At 44.2% G+C, this 7,898-nt stretch overlaps 1 protein-coding gene across 7 annotated transcripts in view; it reads left to right on the forward strand.

Annotated features, from left to right (window-relative positions):
- LOC126986299 (telomere length and silencing protein 1 homolog) overlaps nucleotides 1-7,898 on the forward strand; it is a 76,114-nt gene that overhangs the window by 64,421 nt on the left and 3,795 nt on the right. Inside the window, exon 9 of one of the 7 annotated variants that reach the window (XM_050842436.1) lies at nucleotides 3-7,768. The exons of the other annotated variants lie outside the window; for them this stretch is intronic. The gene's annotated coding sequence lies outside the window, so the exon portion shown is untranslated. Of the gene's footprint in view, nucleotides 1-2; nucleotides 7,769-7,898 lie in introns of those variants that run through there. 7 annotated transcript variants of the gene reach the window in all.

Below are 7,898 nucleotides of genomic sequence, written 5' to 3' on the forward strand. Positions count from 1 at the left end.
AGATGCCCACAACTTGTTCATGAAAGAAATGTTCAGTGGAAACATTAGTTCCAGGATGGCACATTATTAACTGAACTGTTAATGGTTGTTTTTTTCTTTGACATGGGAGAATACTTCTACCCACCGCTGTTACGTATATCATATGAACATTATTGTTTAATAATTTGTGAATATAAAGCTTAAACAAGTGACACTCAAATCACTCCGTTAATATCATTGTGATATCTGGTATCTCAGTGTCTCCTTTCCTCTCTATCCCTCCCTTACAGGCTGCTCCTCCCAGCAGAGCTGAGGTGGGGAGGTAATTGCACTCTTACCAACCCTGCCGAGATTACCGGGTTGCTCAGTGTGAAATTAGTCGGACCCCACTGTAACGATAGTTTTTTGAGCGTGTGTATATAAATTGATATTTTCACCAGGAAACCAGCATTGCATAGGTATCATTGCAAGATTTGGATCACTAAATTATGAAAATTTGAGATACTAAAGGAAGTCACAAGAGCCTCCCATGCAAACAATTTCACTACCAGATAAGCTTCCTTGCTATACTGCCTTTAATAACAAAATCATGGAGCAACAGGTATCAGAGGCCACCACCTTAAAAGTGGAAACAGAAAAGGGTTAGTGAATGAAAGTTGTAAGAGATATTGTTGCTTGTGTGGCAAGAGAAGTTTACATTGACACCATTAATGGAGATGTTAATCAGAGCTGGGCATCGTAAATGAAAATTCACTTCTGCAACCCATATTCACAATCTTCTTGAAACTTTACATTTTACAAATGCAAACACAAATCATTCATATCCCTTTCAGTACTTCATTACCTTAAATCTAGACTGGATATTATTAGAGGATTTTATAAAGTTTGTTATTTTTCTTATTCAAGGGGTTAAAAATCATCTCTAGTTACACATCCACTAAAATTTTATCTATTACTCCATTCTGATTAACAGTAGATGATTTTATGAAGTTTAGAAATTGTCTTAAGGGCTGAATGGAATATATAAAAATGTAGTAATATTAAAATATGTCAGCATCATTATACTTGCATATTAGATGTCATATTTCATAAAGCAAGGGTAAATCAATCACTTGCAGATAGCTGAATTTAATTATTTATTAAGCTTAATGGCTCAGACATGACAAGTTGACACACCAGTCCTCCTCTGTTCATTGACTATACCCTTCCTAGTTCTCAGTCAGTCATGCTCCTCTTAACAGCTGAGATAACTACATTTTGAGCAGGTCCATGTTACCTATCAGAAAACCATACTGCTCAAAGTTCTCCAAGTGAGGCCTTCATTATGTGTGCCCCCTGGTAGAGCTGTTTCTCCACTGGTGTAGAACCCAGCACCAAGGATTTGCTCAAAACTACAAATTTGCATAAAATTTCTCACAAATCAAAATCTGTAAAGAAAATAATTTAAGCAGTTACAGAATTTGTGGTCTGCGGAAGCAATTTGCAGAAATGATCCACTTTATAGTAAATGTCACTCTTAAAGAGGGAATTCTTTGTGACATGCAAGTATCTTCAGTAGATAGTGAAAGGTTAGTAAGATATCAATTGTAGGAAGGACTTTCGGTGTAGTCAAGCGAGTGTTAGGACCTTCGGTGCCTGTTCCTTCATATTAAGGTACAAGGATTATTATATTTTAAGCAATTCTTGCATTTATATACTACTTTTTTATAAAAGCAGATAATCAAGTACTTTATATCAGAAAACAACATAGTTAGATAATCAGTCAACATCACTGCCATCTTTTGTCCCCGACCCTTTTATTTGTTATGATCACAATATCATTCATGGTCTATGTTCAGAGATCATCAGAACTGAGGCAGACAGTGGTGACAAGTTAAAATGGGGGTTCATTTGTATTTCATTAATTCTGCTGTACAAGTTTTCACTTCCTGTTATTTGTCAGCTCTCTTGCATCCTCCAGTTTCATTCAGTATTTGCACATTGCACAGTCTTATTGTATCTAACCATCTAGATCAGGGGCGGGCAACCTCCGGCCCGCGGGCCATATCTGGCCCATGAAGGCCTGGCGTCTGGCCCGTCACCCTGCCAGGCATTAACACTGCAATCCGGCCCGCGAAACCCAAGGAAAGAAAATGCCAAACAGCATCTGCTGGCAAATACTGTTTGGCAAGCCTGCACTCCTCACCTCACTCTGCGAGAGTTTCCAGGTCTGTTCTTTTAAAGACTGTCTGTCCTTTTTGAGATCTGGTTGTCCTATTTAATTCAAACAAAAAAGGACAGGCTGAAGCTGTCTTGTTGTGGGGTCATGCTGTCCGTGTGTGCGACCTGCAGCAGGAGATCGCCACTTTCCTCCGTCAGAAGAATCTTCCCCACTCTGGTCCGCAATGGCTTGTTGGCCTGGCCCTACTCACAGACATCACTGGCAGGAGATCGCCACTTTCCTCCGCCAGAAGAATCTAACCCCATGCTGATCATCTTGACGCGCAATGGCTCGCTGGCCTGGCCCTACTCACGGACATTATCACATCTGAACGCCCTCAGTGTGAAGCTGCATGGCAAAGGCATTCTCCTGACAGACATGCACACACACATCAATGCCTTCAAGGTTGAGGTTTAGACATGATCAGTTGTCTGATGTTAAGTTTGAGTATTTTCCTTGCCTAGCTCCAACTACTGTTGTGAGCTGCTCTTCTCCGTAATGAAAGACAATAAGTCTCGACTTTGCTCCCAACTCTCAAACCTCCACCTCAGTGACATTATTCTGTTGTCTACCTCATCCACCGAGTCGGACATTAAAGCACTTCATGGCAAGCAGCACCAGTTGTCTCACTGATCTGTAGGTTTTTTGTCTTTTTTTGTGTTCTCGTTTTTCAATCTGGCCCGCTGCCTGCTCCTGAAAGTCTCATCTGGCCGTCCCTTCGAAAAGGTTGCCCACCCCTGATCTAGATCATCCACACCTCCATTCAGTCTTAACATCCCGGCCTTTCATTATTTTCTGAAACCTTGCCCTTTCTTTGTACAGATATTCTATCCCAGCACCCTGGCCTTCGCATAGTTTACTTATGTGTTTCACATGTCATTTTTCCCTTTGTCAGTCTTTTGTAACTTATAAATATATTCTAGGGTGTCTGTTTTCAGTGCATCTGTTCTTGACTGATATTCTCTTCTACATGCACCATCATCCCTTCTTTAAGATTAAGAATTGTTACATACCATAAATAAGAACTTTCATAGCTCCAAATATACTATCTTGTCCTCTTTATGTTCTTCGTCTCAATTATGTATCTTTCTCTTTGTGACATCCAGGCATTCCTACGTCAATATTTATTGAATTTTTGGTATCCATTCACTCAATCATTGGACATAACCCCCAGGGGGCATGTTACCTTACCACCCTACAGTGCCATCTCTGGAGGTTTATATGAGCAAGTTTTCATGCAGGCACCTTTCCTATATCAAGTATCTCCTAGCAGGATCCATTGATTTACTCTAACCACAAACTTTGTGGGTACCTCTTTGCCCTCCTCCACTCAGGATCGACTGGTGAGTAAGGTGCCCCCGAGACTGGAAGTCCCAAAGACTTCACCTCATACAGTGCCTCGAGAACCAGGGGCCAGAGTCACTGGAGTGGAGGCGTCCTGCGATTCCGCATGGATTCTTGCATCATCAGCAAAAACAAGGTCAATGTACCTGGTATTGCCAACAGATGCCCCACAATGACTGGTCCACAACCCAGTCCATACAATTGCAGAAAAGCAATGGGACAAGGTCAGCCCTGCCTTACTCTCGTGTTGATGGAAAAGAAGCTGGACATGCTCCCCCAACCCAACCCTCTCAGTCTCAGAGTATGGACCAGTCAGCAAACCAGTGGTCCTTGCAGGAATCCCACAGAGTTGCAGGAGATTCCAGAGTACCTCACAATGCACTGAGTCAAATGCTTTCTTGAGATCGACATAGGCTGGAAGCATCCTCTGTCGAAACACATATTGGTGTTCTGCCAGTACGCAAAGCGCTAGGATACAGTCAGTTGTCAAATTACTTATTGTAAACCCAGACTGCTCAGGTATCAGCAATAGATTGACTGGCACACTGAGCAGCATAATACCACAGTAGTTGTTGCAGTCCTAGTGGTTCCCTTTCCCTTTCCAGATAGGGATGACCAGTCCCCCTTCCAGTCAGGACTGGCAGTTGAGGCAACATGCAGCCTGCGTGCTGTCCAGTTTTGCGCAGCTCTACTCCACAGATACCTGCTGCCTTTCCATCCCTCTACTTTGTCACACCTCTCTGAGCTTGCCTAGAGAAGGTGGGCTTCTGTTGATGGATGGATCAGTACCTGCAATATGCAACCCAGCAGCTGGAAACTGCTCACTCGAAGGGTCTGCCGTGTACAACTGCTCAAAGTACTCAGCTCAATGCCATGTCTGGCACAAGGCAGCCATCTGCTGTTCAGATACACTTACCTGAGAGGGAGGTTCGAATTGGAGCTTCTTTGGGGCTTGGTAAGCAGGTCGAAGGTCATTCACATGGAGATTGCTCTCGACATCCTCAGCGAGACTCCTGACATACCCTCTTCACTTGTATCTCTATACCCTTGAGGACTCTGTAGAACTGTGGGATACCCTAAACGTGAAACTCTTCCTCACATTTGAAGGTATTCCTTAGCTCTACAGGATCCTCAAGGGTATATAAGTCAGGGGACTGTCAGGAGGATCGCTGAGGATGTCATGGCCATCTCAATGCAAATCACCTCCGACCTGCTTACTAAACAGTAAAGAAGCTCCACTCTGAGCCTCCTTCTCACAGAGCACTATCTGAACAGCAAATGGTTGTATTGTGTTAGACAGAGATGTTGTTGGGCCGAATACTTTGAGTAACTGTACATGGCAGACCCTCCAATTGGGCAACTTCCAGCTGCTCCATTGTAGGTAGTGGTTGTTGATCCACCCATTGATGTAACCCATCCTCTCTTGACAAGGTCAGAGAGGCTGTGACAAGGCACCTGATACCAGTAACATCAGTCCAGAGCTGCTACAAGCTGGAGGTGAGGCCATGATCTGCTGGTTCATGTGGACTTGACTGCCTTATGGCAATTTAGTACCATTCCTCCTGACTGGAAGAGGAGTCTGGTTGTCCCTATCAAGAAAGGGAAAAGGGACTGCCAAGACTTCAATAACTACTGTAGTACTACGCTACTCAGTGTGCCAAGTAGGGTGCTTGTCCATCTGTTGCTGATGTAGACTCACAACCAGCTGCTGAAGCTGCAGAGACCTGAGAAGTCAAGGTCCTGCTGAGAAGTTGACATGTGACTGCATCTTAGTGCTTGCATACTGGTGGAATGCCGGCATGTTTTTGAAAGGGGATGATTGCAGTCTATATCAGTCTCAAGAAGGCATTTGATTCAATGCATGTCAAGACGGTCTGGACCGAGTGCCATAAAGTGTGTGTGTGTGGACGGGGGGAAGCATATCCATCTTCTTGACCATAAACACAGATAAGGCAGGGCTGTATCATTGCCAACTAATAAACTAAAAGGGGGCATTACACCAGGGGGTGCATCACTTCACTGCCTCTACCCCCATTGGTTCCTCCAAGCAAGCCTCCACATAGCACCCTTATCATTTTTAAGCCCCTCCCAGCAGCATTGAAAAACTTGCCCCAGCCATGAGTTAGTGGGCGTCCTCTTGGTCTCCACTCAGGGTTGTCTCTTGCAGGATTGACGTTCAGGAAGCATGCCATGTGCCAATGTAGCTGAAGTTGGCATTCACGGACTAAGCTGGTAACAGGCCTTGCTTCAGTTTCATTAAGTAGTTCAACACAAAGTCAATCTAGCAATATTTCATGATCCTGTGAAGACACTAGTACCAAAGACATTAACACGCCTCTCCAAATCACTATTTAGTGTCCATGTCTCACAGCCATATGGTTAGACGGGGAGCACAAGACTTAGATTCGAACCTTTGTCTACCTACATAGATATCAACACCACCATATAGTCATGTTGAGCATTCAAGTCCATAACACCGTGGGCCAGGCCAATCCATCGAATAACTTCCTGATAAGACCCACAATTGTTAGGCACTGCACTACCAAGGTGTGTGAAACTTTTGGTGACCTTGATGTCCTCACCACATGCATAAACAAACTGAACTGTTTAGGGTGTCATCCAGCAAGCCTCCAAATGACTGAAACTTGGTTTTGGCCCAAGAGACCTTCAGTCACAGTGGCTTTGTCTTCTCATGCAGCACTGAGATCCATCACCTGGACCTTCAGTGATTCCACAAGTAGAACATCATCAGCAAAAACATGGTCAGTGAAAAAAAAAAGCTAACACTAACAGATGCTCCACAACAACTTTGCCTAAAACCCAGTCCATGCAAGTGTTGAAAAGTGATGGAGCAGGGACTCGCTCCAGAATTGACAGGGAAGAAGCTGGAAATTCCACCCCAACACTTCTTCTAGTCCATGTGACAAGAGTCCTGTGTCGCTCCAAGTCCCCAGCACAACTATATTCCCCAGTGTCTCCCTCGAGGCAACTCCATTCTAAACCTTGGACACCGTCCTTGGCAGCTTTGAGACGTTAATGCTCAAAGGTATCCCACAGCTCTCCAGGGTCCTCCAGAGTACTAAGCACTTCAAACCGATTAGAGATTGCCACTGCATGCTCCTGAGTACACACCTGGTCCCTCAGTTTCTCAAGATGGAACCCTGTTGGGTTGCATCTTTGAAATTTTCTTGGACCTGATGCGTATCTCTCAGTTTTGCAACAAGTCTGTGGTTGGTAGGAAAGAACTCAGCACTCCAGAAAACCTTACAGTTTTGAAGGATCCTCCAACGAACTAACATGATGCGATCAATCTCCATCCATTGCCACACCAGCAGCATTGCTTTACCAAGTCAAGCGGTGAGGCTCATGTCCCTAGAACCTGAAACCAGCAGTCCTCTGCCTTGTAGACTATGCATGCAAAGTTTGGAAGGAAAGAACTGTTTACATGTTTGGTGCCAGATACATGGGGACCAACACATAACTCATAGCCCTATCATTTTTAACACTTGTGTGGACTGGATACCAGGCAAAATTATGGATCAGTCATTGTTGAATATCTGTTGGTTGGTAATACCAAGGTCGCTGACCTTGTTTTTGCCAATGATGCAGTGATCTTTGTGGAGTCCCTGGAGGTTCTGATTATAGCTCTCAAGGTACTGCAGAAGGACTCCGGGTCTTTCGGGCCAAAGCTAAGGCATAAGTGTTTGGAGGCTTGCTAGATGAAACAATACAGTCTGTCCATGCGTTTTCAGAACAGCAGGTCTCATCAGGAAGTCTTACTGTAGTTTGGCCCAAGGTGATATGGATTCACTCAGCAAGAGTATATGCCGTTGTCAGTACCTGTGCAGAAAGGCAAAAATCTGAACCTTTGAGTCGCTTGTGCTCCCTGTCTTATTCTATGGCTGTGAGACATGGAGACCAAATAACAAATTGAAGAGGCAGATTGATGTCTCAGGAAATAAATGCCTAAACACAATCATGAGATATTGCGGGAATGACGATGTCAAATCATCGGTTACTCTGTGAGACTGATTCAAGGCCTATTATTAGCTGCAAAGTCCATGAACACCAACTCCGTTTATACGGGTATGTGGCACGCTACCCAGAGGCTGACCATGCTCACCGGGTTGTTTCTGTAAGAGAGAACCCTGAGTGGAGGCCACTGAAGTCTGTGGCTTAAGCAAGTTGATATATCTTGCCATGAGGTACTTGGGATGGGAAAGGGGCCTGCATGGAGATGATGCATTCCTGGGCATATGTCCCTAGTGGTTGACTGATTCAGGCCAGGCTCTTCAGATTTTGGTGAGAAAGGCTTCATTATCTGCAAACAGTTAATTGGAAAAGTTACATATGATCAGGCATTAAATGAATATAC

The sequence above is a fragment of the Eriocheir sinensis genome, chromosome 1, assembly GCF_024679095.1.
Source record: "Eriocheir sinensis breed Jianghai 21 chromosome 1, ASM2467909v1, whole genome shotgun sequence".
NCBI classification, from domain to species: domain Eukaryota; kingdom Metazoa; phylum Arthropoda; class Malacostraca; order Decapoda; family Varunidae; genus Eriocheir; species Eriocheir sinensis.